We start from the raw sequence: 12,767 nt of genomic DNA, 5'->3' as shown, positions 1-12,767 counted from the left end.
TGGCATTTAAGATGCATTCACTGACCTTGATCACTTGTGTAAGGTCATTGAATTTCTTGTGGCACTGTATCCAGATACTCGGGCTAGGTTTCTGGCATTGATCTCCATGGCCATTTGCTCCCACTGCCTTTTGTGCATGCATCTGGAGGGTCCCCTAGACCCCTGAAGGACATTTCTCCCACTTCTCACTTCCTCCATCAAGGCCTCCAGTGTCTGAAAACCTTGAAGCCTGTTCCTTCCATGTTGTACCTTTATTCAATGTTTCACAGGTCAGATTCGCTTCTTGCATGACTGCCAGCACCTGCTCCAGCCACAATGTACTTCCCCTTTAAGAGATGCAAACTAGATTTAAGCAGTGCAGGCTAGCTTTAATTGGTACTAGGCTGGATGTTGAGCCAATCAACAGTGCATATAACACTGGTTGGATGCTGAAATCATTTTAAATAGCAGGCAGCACGAAGTTGGCATGCTGCTTGCGTTGTATTCAACATGCTGGGTTAATCACACATCGCAATCCCCGTTTTTGGGGGTTATCAAATTTAGCCCAATATGGAATTGAAGTATGTCTTGTTTTATACAGGATGATATTGTATAAATTAATAAATGTAGGTGATGACATAATTGTACTGCATAAACTGCCAAAGCATGCACTAAAAGATTTGAATTATTATTTATTTTATTTTTATTTATTTTTAGAGATACAGCATTGAAACAGGCCCTTAGACCCACCGAGTCTGTGCCGACCAACAACCACCCATTTATACTAACCTTACAGTAATCCCATATTCCCTATCACCTACCTACACTAGGGGCAATTTACAACGGCCAGTTTACCTATCACCTGCAAGTCTTTGGATGTGGGAGGAAACTGGAGCACCCGGCGAAAACCCACGCAGACACAGAGAGAACTTGCAAACTCCGCACAGGCAGTACCCAGAATCAAACCCGGGTCCCTGGAGCTGTGAGGCCACGGTGCTAACCACTGCGCCACTGTGCCGCCCATTAATTTTTATTAAGCAATGTAAAAGACACAGCAATGTGGTAATGTAATGCAAATAAAATTGAATTTAAATTAAAGTGGCACAAAATGGGCAGTATTGGATCGGCGGCCTGTTATACGCACAGCATCTGGTATTAAATCCATTGACTGCAATGGATCTGAATATCAGGCACTGCGTACAATGAGCGGGCAATCTGATACCACCCGTTTTGCGCCTCAGCCCCACTCTCTGGAGCTCCTTCCTTGAACCCCTCCACCTTTCCATTTCTTGCTCTGCCTTCAAAGTCTCCTGAAATTTCATCTCTTTAATGAAGCTTTCAGTTATTCTACCTTAACTCTCCCAATAAGGTTTACTGTGAATTCTTCTCCTGCTTTGCAAAGGACTTGGAGCAATATTTCTGCATTAATGACACTATATAAATATTGTGTGATTAGCATGAATTTAGTTACATCCTAGTGCTTATAACATACTGATTGATTCAGCTCCAAAAGATACGAAGATAGCACAGCTATAATTTCTGTAAACTTACAATAGTCACAATTGAAAACCTATTTTGCTCCTGTAATTTGTAACATTGAACTCTGGTTCATTCACAGCTCTGTAATTGCCTCCTCAACTCTATGTATTATCCCCTAACCTCTGGTATTTAAATATGAATAATGTGGTAGAAGTAAAAATAATCAAGTTCAGACATCAGTGCTAATTGACAGAGTGGATCATCAGAATCAAGCACCGGCCTTCAGGTTTGTACTCTTCTGGCTGAAATCCAGTCTTAACAGAAAGGAGAGTTTCATTCTCGTCCTCCCCAAGATGGGACACCCCGACCATTGACTTAGCTAAAAAGTGACAAAAGCACAGAGATCATATATCACTATTGACTCTGTCAGGGATAGATTTTTGACACGTGCACTTTGCTACATTGCGGCTGAACTAACGAGGCACATCTTCAAATTGTTTATTGACATGTTTGGAATATGGAGTTATTGTAATAATGATATATAAAGTTAAGGATGAACATTTTCCTTGTTTCAATGAACATAATTAATTTCCTGCTGAAGCATTATATCTCCCTTTCAATAGCTTTTAGATGTATCAAAGATTGGTTCAGGTTTACAGCTACCTCCCAACTAAGATACTCCTTCTCAGAATAATGTATTACATAACTCATTTAAAAATTAAAATTAAAATTATTTGTAATCAAAAGAAATCTAAGTTTGATAAAATTAACCAAATCAATATTGACTTCAGGAGTGCAATTGAAATACATTTAGCTAGTTAGATGCACTGTCACCAGACATTTTGTTACATGTGATAATAAAATGTATGTAAATCTGAACACTTGTCTCACAAAATGCCCTTAAGGAAAAGTGTAGAACATCAGATGTTAAATACAAGTACTCAAGAACCATAGCATGTGGAAAGGGCAGGTTGTTTAAAATTATTATCGAGAGTCATATTTGCAATTTGTTTTTTGAAAAGGCAGTTTTATGCGAAAGTTGTGGCTTTTAAACTGGCTGTAATTTTTCATTTTCTTTCCAGCACATTCATAATATTTAGGAATGTCTTCTAGGTCACTTAAATTCTCTGCAGCAAGAAATGCGCACTTTATTAAGATTTATTTGAATAGACATATATTGTTGCAGGGCTATTCAGAGATGGGTTTAGCTGCCGGGCAGCTCTTGTGGCAAAACATCTGCTCCTCTCATTTTACAACAATATATTTTAGCAGAAAGTACAGTATTAAAGATTGTAATGAAGAAACAGCATAAAGCCAAAAGCTGTTATTCCAACAGTTTTTAAATTTATTGACATTATTATCTCATATTTGTTTGATAACTGAAACATTTGCAGCAGACACTCCTTCATATCCAGAAGAGCCATGGAGATACATTTATGTATTGCCATTTTATGGTGCACATGTTACTCTTTGATTTTACTACTATATTTGTAACAAAATGTACCTATTACTACATGCCTGTGGCTGGTTTCAATTCTTTTACCATAAAGCCACAATATTTAAAGGATAACAAATTAGAGATTCACCTACTAAGAGTTTGAAGTGATGATTTTGACTATGAGAGCAAAACCTGAGCAGTTTGTATATATTGTTACGACCAGGTGAGAAAGGGCTCTAGGGGTTCCCTATCAGCCTTTGCCTGATTTGACCGTAACAGGGTTTAATTTTTTAAAACACCATGTTTTTAGCTCCCCCTCAGTGAATCCTTGTTCACTGCTCTCCAGTTATAAGGCCAAGAAATCAACCAGACAGGTTTTCTTAGATTAAAACAAGAAAGATGGAAGTTTATTAACCTTAAACTCTAATTTGGTTAATGCCTATGAATACGCGACACGACCATGCTAGCATACATACGGGATAAACACACATGCAGATAGAGACAGAAAAGTAGAAAGAATAAAGGGGAAAAGTTTGAGATAATAGCTGGGATTTATTTACAGTCCTCTGAGTTCGATGTAGAGTCTTTGATTGCCAGTAAGTCTTGCCATTTCGTTGTGGCCCAGTGCACGTTTATAAACTTATTTCGATGTAGGAGTCTTTTCTCTCTTGAGGTTTAAATGACGTCAGTGGATCCGGAGATTCGTGAGAGAGAGGGAGAGCTAGCCAGGAGACAGGCTCTCTTCCAAGTTCAGTTGCAATCTGACCTTAAACTGTCCTGTCAGCAGTTCAAACAAAAACCTGAGCCAGTAGGTTAGTCATGTTTTAACAAATGCCTGCGTTTGTGGATTCTCCATCTTAGCAGACACCCTGGAATGCAGGCTTTCTTACACATTCAATGTCAGGAAGCCATTCTATTGTATCCAGGTACTGTCTCTTAGTATGCAAATGTTTTCTAGCCACTGCTGATCTCTTTAAATAAGTCATCTCTTCCTTCAAGCAACAGTTTAAAATGGATGTTCCTATGATGAAATTAACATGCCTCATTCTTGGCAGGTCGGGTCTTCATGACACCTCCACACCCAGCAGAAGGAAATGTTATTTTTCTTGAAGAGCATTTCATTAAAAGGGACGAGAGAAGAGTAGGGACAGGAATACACACATGCATCTCTCTCATTCATTCAGAAATCCTAACATTTGTTACAGCCCATCTTTTCTTGGTAACAGTGCTGCTTTAAACTACCCTTTTGGCATCCCAATAAATGTGATTTTTGGGGAAGTTTTTCAGTTTGCACATTTCCATGACTGCTTAGGGTGTCTTTGTTCCTGTTGAAGTCTGCAGGGGGAGGGTAAGATTTAATTTGCCCTAAGATGGAATTCTGTTCAGGAGTACCAGTAGTGGGTGGACCCATTCTGAACTCTCTTTCATTGCTTTGATGAGTCATGCAAGGGCTTTTCACCTTAGGGGATGGTTGGTTCCCTTTTCTCCTGACTGTGGTGGGGGGGGATTCTTTGTTATTCTTCCCCTTGTCCTCTGGAACACTCCTGCTTGCAGGTATTTTTCCATATTCTACTGCACACCCCTGCGGTGCTTCGACTAGGTGAGGCATCACCCTCACGGTTTCTCTGCCATTTTGAGGACTTTTTTTGTCTCTGCAGGTTCTTGTAAATGCTATTAGCAACTCTGGTGGGGTGCTTCTGGTGTCTGCATTTACATAGGAGGATGTGGGGTCTAACTTTTCAAACATTTTGCGGTTGGCTGACGGGATAGTAGGGGTTTCCATTTGGGATTCCTCCCGGACTTCCTTTAACCTGTCCTTTTTGTCTCTTGTTCCCCTTTCCTTTCAAACCTTTTGCCAGCCTGTGCCTTTTGTTCTCGGCAGGGGTCCCTTACAGTTCACCAGCTCTTTGCTGGAGGGTCCTCCAAACACTGATACATGACTTAGGGATGCATTTTCACTGTAGGTTGGGGTTCCAATTGTATCTTTGCTAGCAATACCCTGTCGGAGTCTGTTTCTAACCCTGTTTCTGCTTCTTCACATTCAAGGGAAAAATGGTTGGCCACTAGTCTTAGGAGTTCAGACTTTCTAGCCATGGCACGGAAAGTGATTCCACCCGACTCAGCCATTTTTCTCAACTCCTCCATAGACAGTGCTTTTAACTTATCCCAAATTACTTCACCCTGGTTTAAGGAGTTACTGACTTCAGTCGCAGACATGTTAGTATTCTAGCACACACAACCACAAGAAAACCTGTATTGAAATCTTTTCTCTTTTTGATTGGGATCAATTTGACTTCCTACTTCCAATTTCCTCATTTGTCTGTGGGTCAAATCCGGACGCGAGCCCCCAAATTTCTGTTACGACCAGGTGAGAAAGGGGTCTAGATGTTCCCTCTCAACCTTTGCCTGATTTAACTGTAACAGGGTTTAATTTTTATAAACATTACCTCCCCCTCAGTGAATCCTTGTTCACTGCTCTCCAATTGTAAGGCCAAGAAATCAACCAGACAGGTTTTCTTAGATTTAAACAAGAAAGGTGGAAGCATATTAACAAACTCTAATTCGGTTAACAACAACAAATACATGATGTGACCATGCTAGCATGCATATGCGATAAACACACACGCAGATAGAGACAGAAAAGTATAAGGAATAAAGGGGAAAAGTTTGAGGCAATAGCTGGGATTTATTTACAGTCCTTTGAGTTCGATGTAGAGTCTTTGATTGCCGGTAAGTCTTGCCGTTTCGTTGTGGCCCAGTACACGTTTATAAACTTGTTTCGATGTAGGAGTCTTTTCTCTCTTGAGGTTTAAGTGACTTCAGTGGATCTGGAGATTCGTGAGAGAGAGAGCCAGACAGGAGAGAGGCTGTCTTCTTTCAAGTTCTGTTGCAATCTGAACCAAACTGTGCTGTGAGCAGTTCAAACAAAAACCTGGGCCAGCAGGTTAGTCATGTGTCTAGCTGTTTTAACAAACTCGTGCGTTTGTGGATTCCTCATATTAGCAGACACCTTGGAATGCAACCTTTCTTACACATTCAATGTCTGGTGATCAAAATCCATTTGGGTTAATTGGATCAGGGAGCCATTCTATTGTCTCCAGGCACTATCTGTTAGTATGCAAATGTTTTGTAGCCACTGCTGATCTCTTTAAACAAATCATCTCTTCCTTCGAGCAACAGTTTAAAATTAATGTTCATATGACAAAGTTAATATGCCTCATTCTTTTCAGGTGGGGCCTTCATGACAATATCATCTCAGTGTTGAGATGCTTCATAGTGTCACCCATGAGAGGAATATAAGGTATCTTCTGTTGCCTTGTACAATAAATTGCGATAATTTCATTACAGATAACAAACATAGGAAATATTCCTACATCAATCTCTCATCTTTTCTTTATAATATTGTTATGATTGAGGTGGGAGGAGTGCACTGTCTTTCACTAATTCCCCTTCTCCACAGGTCACAACATATATTTAAATGTTTACCCAGTTACCGATACGGGTAATTATATACTGTTTTTATTTCAGAATAAAATCCAGCAACCAGGTTTCTTTAATAAACAACAAAATTATTAATTTATTATAAAAGAAGACTTATCCAGTAAAGACGCAAAGCATCAACACACAGATTGAAATATGAAAGTTCCCTTCTACCTTAGCCCAACACATACACGCGCGCGCGCACACACACACACACACACACACACACACTCACACTCACACTCACACTCACACACAGACACACACCGGTTAAGAAAAAAATAAACACGTTTTTTCAGCAGAGATCTTTTTACAAAAAAAAGACAAAAAAGAATACTTTGGCCAAATACTTGTTAATTCTTGAAGGAAAAGGGGAAGATATGGAATGATATCAGTTGTCCCTTTATTCTGTCATCCCAAATACGTGTGGACGGCTGTCGCTGGGATCTTTCTGAAGCAGTTCTGCTCAGGCGGCATCGAGGATTAATCTGGCAGGCTTTCCAGGAGAAATGTGGCATCAGGGGTTTCAGCTATCATGCACTGGATTTGTAGGGTTTCTCAGAGAGGTGGAGAAATGATGAACTGGATGTTTCTCTCTGCAAGTTACAATTCCAACTAACTCAAAACAGTATCCGAACCGAAATAAATCATATGACCATCATAAATCTTGACATGTCACTTCTCTGTAAACAACTCCCATAGTCAGAAGGCACCTTCTGTTTACTTAGCTGAAGACATGTGACTTCCAATAAGTGTTTTTAAACAAAGTCCTTCCAGTGACTTTTTAAAAAAATATAACCAAAGTCCAGCATCTATGGAATAACTTCTGAAACTCCCTTTGCTTCAGCTTCAGTTAGAGCTAATTGTGCCACTTAACTCTGGATCGGCTTGCTGAGCCTTGATCAGAGAAGACTTATTGAACATTTCCTTCAGTTGATCCAATTCCCCAAAGGGTTCTGAAGAAGGGTCACTGACCTGAAACGTTAACTCTGCTTCTCTCTCCACAGATGCTGCCAGACCTGCTGAGTATTTCCAGCATTTCTTATTTTTATTATCCCCAAAGAAAGTTTTGGATATTCGACTATCTGTCTGCGGTGCCAATTTTACCTCCAACAATGGAACTTGTTTAGCCATTGCCCGGGTCATTACACATGAAGGAAAAATTCCTGGAACCTTTTCCTGCAACTGCTCTATCTCTTTGACTTCACTTGGTCTTTCCATGACTGCTGGAGAAGGTAAAACCTTCGCTCTGGCCAAATCGTTCCACAGAAAAGGTCAGCTCTGTCTACAGGCAAACTATGGACAACTTCGACAGTTACCATTCCAGACATTAGGACTTACTCCAGGTGCATCTGATACAAAGGTATGGGTATATACTCCCCGCCAATACCATTCGCTAGAACCTTGGCATTCAATGCGCTCCCTGGTGGAAAAGTTATGGCCTTTTCCCAGCAAAAGAGTTTGAGTGACTCCTGTATCCCTAAGTATAACTATAGGTTTACCTGCCTCACTTGAGGGATGAGTTACTTTTCCTTTTGACAAGAATTCCCAATAACTCTCAGGTATCTTGTTCACGACCCCCACACTCACAGCGGTTTTTGTACTTGGCCTTACAGCTGCAGTCAGAGCTACAGCTTGCTCCGTCGTAGTCTCAGTCCAGGCTCCTTTCTCTGCATTGGCCTTGTGGACCCTAATAAGTTCCATAGTTTACCCCGCATTCCAGCATTCTGCACGAAGGTGTCCCACCTTGTGGCAATGGAAACACTAAAGCTTGCAGACCTCACTTCCCCCCGCAGCATCTTCTTTGCTGGCCTGAGGAGGAGATCCCGGGGCATTCCCAGCTGTCCCTTCTTGTCCTCAGATACTTGCCTTCCTTTCACCCTCCCACCTTTTATCCTTCTCGGGTTTGCGGGGGTGATGGACAAAGGGTTTCGGCTTGTAAACAAGCTTGTAATCATCAGTGCCTCGGCTGCCTGTCTGGCTGTTGGAACCTTCTGGTTCTCTTCATGGGCTCTTACTAACGGAGGGAGTGAAATTTTAAATTCTTGCAGGAGAATTATTTCCCTAAGGGTCTCATACATGGCCTCTACCTTTACTGCCCACATCCAATGATCAAAATTAATTTGCTTTACCCTCTCAAATTCCCAATAAGTCAGCCCAGGTGAGAATAGCCTTTTTTGCCATCTCACAATCTGCAGAAGCCTCCTCAGAATGCATGGCATAAACTTCATGTGCTCTGTCCATCAACCTGCTTTGCATAAGCATTGTTCAGCTTTCCCTCGGCCACTTCATCTGTCTAGTTATCTTTTCAAATGAAATGAAAAATGCCTCTATGTCCCTTTCCTCAAACTTCAGGAGGACTTGCACAAATTTAAACAGCTCTCCACTGGGTCCTGGGCTGGAGTCAGTTCTTTCCTCACCAGAATTTTCATCAAGGTCAAGGCCACCCTTTTTTTTGCCCTAGCTTTTTTAAATTCAAATACGCTTTCTTGCTCCCTTTTTCTCTTTTTCTCTCTCCTGCCTCGCTTCTCTTTCTCTTTGAAATTGTAGTTCAAGATTTTTTGTTCCTTTTTCCTGTTCAAACTCAACGGCTGTATTTCATAAGCTCGCCTCCGTTCTCCAGAAAAACCTTTATTCCCAAGCTGAACTTTCCCCCCCGAGCTTAGTCACCTTTGCCCTCCAACCCCTTTTCACCATCACTTCAACCAATGGAAACAGTTTTCTCCACTCCCACCCTGACCTGAAAATTTCACTCCTCCCCCCCCCACCAGAGTCACACCTCAGATGTCAGTACGGACACCTGAAGGCGTGGGAGTTCTAGCCGGCAGCCGGAATCTCGGCGTGGGACTGCCGTCAGGACCAGGTATGTTGTTTTTAGATAATTTTAATATTAAAATGAAGGCCCCACTGCTGAGCGGGGTGGGGGGGGGGGGCGCACCATACCGAGGTCTCGCCGCCGCCGGTAAAATGTGGTGGGGCCTTCTCGACGTGGGGCTCGAGGCAGGCCTCTCCCAGAAGAATTTTCCGGGCCCCCTTGCCATGACCTCCAACATCAGAGGGCTGGTAAAATTCAGCCCTAAGTTTTTTCGTTTCTAATTCTCTTTCCTGTTCAGTCTGCTTCATCTACAACTGAAGTCTAGTTAATTCAACTGAATTATCATCTGGATTGCTTTTTCTTCTTCCAATTTCAAATACTGTGCTATTACCACAATTATGTCAACTTTCCTTGCTGCTGGTTTTAACTCTAACTCCAATTTCACTGCCAATTCCTTTAGCCTAGCCTTGGTTAAGTTTTTCAAATCACTCAGGGATAAATCCTCCCTCCCCAGAAAGGTCATAGCAACTGACAAAGCCATTCCAGTAGTGTAAACTTTACTCTGATGCACAAGAAACCTAGTGTTTTCCTTTTCCCCTTTTCAATGATTATTACCCCACTTCCAATTGCACATCGTCGGCTTTGGGTTATCCCATAGAGAGTCCCCAACTATATGTTATGTCTGAGGTGGGAGGAGTGCCACTTCTCCACAGGTCACAACATATACTTAAATGTTTACCCAGTTACTGATGCAGTCAATTTTTACTCTTTTTATTTCAGAATAAAATCCACCAACTAGGTTTCTTTAATAAACAACAAAATTATTTATTTATTATAAAACAAGACTTATCTGGTAAAGATACAAAGCATTAACACATAGATTGAAATATGAAAGTTCCCTTCTACCTTAGCCCAACACACACACACACTGGTTAAGAAAAAAATAAAGAAGTTTTCTCTGCAGAGATCTTATTACAAAAAAAGACAAAAAAGAATACTTTGGCCAAATACTTGTTCATTCTTGAAGGAAAAGGGGAAGATATAGAATGATATCAGTTGTCTCTTTATTCTGGCGTCCCAAATACATGTAGATAGCTATCATTGGGGTCTTTCTGGAGCAGTTCTGTAGGCAGCTTCGAGGATTAATCTGGTAGGTTTTCCAGGAGAAATGTGGCATCAGGGGTTTCAGCTATCACACACTGGATTCACAGGGTTCTCGGAGAGGTAGTCCAGAGAACTTGGTGTTTCTCTCTGCAGGCTACAATCCCAACTGACTCAAAACCATATCCAAACCAAAAGCAACTCTTGACCACCATAAATCTTGACATGCCACTTCTCTACAAACAGCTCCCATAGTCAGAAGGCACCTGCTGTTTACTTAGCTGAAGATATGTGACTTCCAATAAGTGTTTTAAACAATATCCTTCCAGTGAGCTTTTTTAAAAACAAAAAGTCCAGCATCTATGGAATCACTCCAGCCTTCCAAAGGAGTCCATTTCCACAATGTTAAAACATGTGTCCTCACAAAAATATAAAAAAACGGAAGTACTTTCATAACAATATATGTCTTACCTTTTCCTGCATTTGGTTTATTGTTATCTGTCTTTGTGTCCTGTCAATCGATAGCAACAGCTCCTGTCTGTGTACTCTCAACGACAACTTCTAGTTATATGTTGCATTTAATGTCGACAAAAATGTGTTTCACAGAGGCATAATTGGAAGAAAAAAAGACAGTAAGCCAAAGAACGAGATGTTAAGAGGGGTGACCAAAGGCCTTGTCCAAGGGGTAGATTTTATGGAGAGCCTTGAAGGAGGACAAGGAGCAGCAGAGGCAGAGAAGTTCAGGGACGGAAACTAGGCAAATTTCTGAATGATACAGGGTATACAATAACTTCTATATATATTATATTGTAATTGAACAGAACAGACGTCAGGCAAAGTTTTTTTGTCTGTTGCTAATTGTTACAATTTTTCCATGAAATTTTTGTGATCTAAGCTGTGTGACTCCTTATCCTGTTGAACGTTTATTTTGTTGGGATTTTTATATATATATATATATATATATATATATATATGGTATAGTTCTTTTCTTCCTTTTTTCATTTTTTCAGATTTTTGCTTTCTTCAGGTGCAGTCTGTGTTCCGCTCCAGGCTGATGTGCCTCCTACGTATTATGACTGGCCTGCTGATTCTGTCATAATGAAAGAGTCAGAATACAACTTGGGGCACTATTATCCCAACCTCTGTTGTGCTCTGAAACTGGTCTTTTATCACTGCAGGGCTTAAACTCTTTCTGGAGCACAGGAAAGGCATCTGGTAGTATTCCCTGACTCCAACATATATAATAGCAAAAACAGAACATATACACAAGGCAGATTAGACTAGAGGGGAATTCAGAAGCAAAGCAATGTTGTAGAAATCTCACAATATAAAAAAGACATTCTCTCAGGCCAATATAATGATTGAAAGACAATTTTTCAAGCAGCTTGTTGTTCGGCAGAATTGAATTATATCCAAAAATTCCCAGAAAGGGCAATATTTTTTGAATCTGCAGATCAGGTAAGAGTGAGGAAGATTAGTATGGAAGGAAACATCAAAATGTATCAGGATACAGCATCCCCGATAGGGAAATGGGGATATGGAGAGATTAGAATTCTAATGGTATTGGGTACCAGAAGCACCAACGGATGCATATGCGAAGGCACACGGGGTATCAGATGTACAAGGAGCTGTGACAGATATCAAACACATAATAGGCAGCATGAATAGTGGGTACAAAGTAGTACGTGTGATAGTAATTTTAGGGTACATTAGGTTAAAAACTGGTATATTCACCTCTTTGGGTGCTACCTATATATATCTATACAAATCTCCATATTTTAAAAAGCTCCAGTAGGCTTGTTTCTTCTAGATTAGTTAGAGAGGCAAATGTGATAGGAACATACGAGCAGGATTAGGCCATTCAACCCATCGAGCCTGCCCCGCTATTCAGTATGATCATGGCTGATCATCCACTTCAATGCCTTTTTCCCACACTATCCTCAAATCCCCTTATGTCATTTGTATTTAGAAATCTGTCAATTTCTGCTTTAACCATACTCAATGACTGAGCTTCCACAGCCCTCTGGAGTAGAGAATTCCAAAGATTCACAACCCTTTGAGTAAAGAAATTTCTCCTCATCTCTGACCTATGTGGCTTCCCCCTTATTTGAAATTGTGTCCCCTGGTTCCAGACTCCCCAACCTGGGGAAACATCTTAGCTGCATCTACATTTCCTATCTCTTAAGCTCAATTTCCCTAATCTCTCTTCATAGGACAGTCCCACCATCCCGGGAACAAGTCTGGTGAACCTTCGTTGCACTCCCTCTATGGCAATAATATCCTTCCTAAGGTAAGGGGACCAAAACTGCAGACAGTACTCCAAGTGCGGTCTAACCAAGGTTCTATACAAGTGAAGCAAGACTTCACTACTCCTGTACTCAAATCCTCTTGTGATAAAGGCTAACATACCATTAGCTTTCCTAATTGCTTGCTGCACCTGCATGTTAGCTTTCTGTGACTGATGAGAACACCCAG

The 12,767-nt window shown here is 40.9% G+C and overlaps 1 long non-coding RNA gene across 1 annotated transcript in view; it reads left to right on the top strand.

Annotated features, from left to right (window-relative positions):
- Positions 1-6,198, top strand: part of LOC137352326 (uncharacterized) — a 187,767-nt gene extending 181,569 nt beyond the window's left edge. Inside the window, exon 3 of the long non-coding RNA XR_010969678.1 lies at positions 6,127-6,198. This is a non-coding gene — a long non-coding RNA (uncharacterized lncRNA). The remainder of the gene's footprint in view (positions 1-6,126) is intronic.
- Positions 6,199-12,767: the final 6,569 nt, after the last annotated feature.

The sequence above is a fragment of the Heterodontus francisci genome, chromosome 38, assembly GCF_036365525.1.
Source record: "Heterodontus francisci isolate sHetFra1 chromosome 38, sHetFra1.hap1, whole genome shotgun sequence".
Classification (NCBI taxonomy): domain Eukaryota; kingdom Metazoa; phylum Chordata; class Chondrichthyes; order Heterodontiformes; family Heterodontidae; genus Heterodontus; species Heterodontus francisci.
This window is presented reverse-complemented; position numbering and strand designations above follow the sequence as displayed.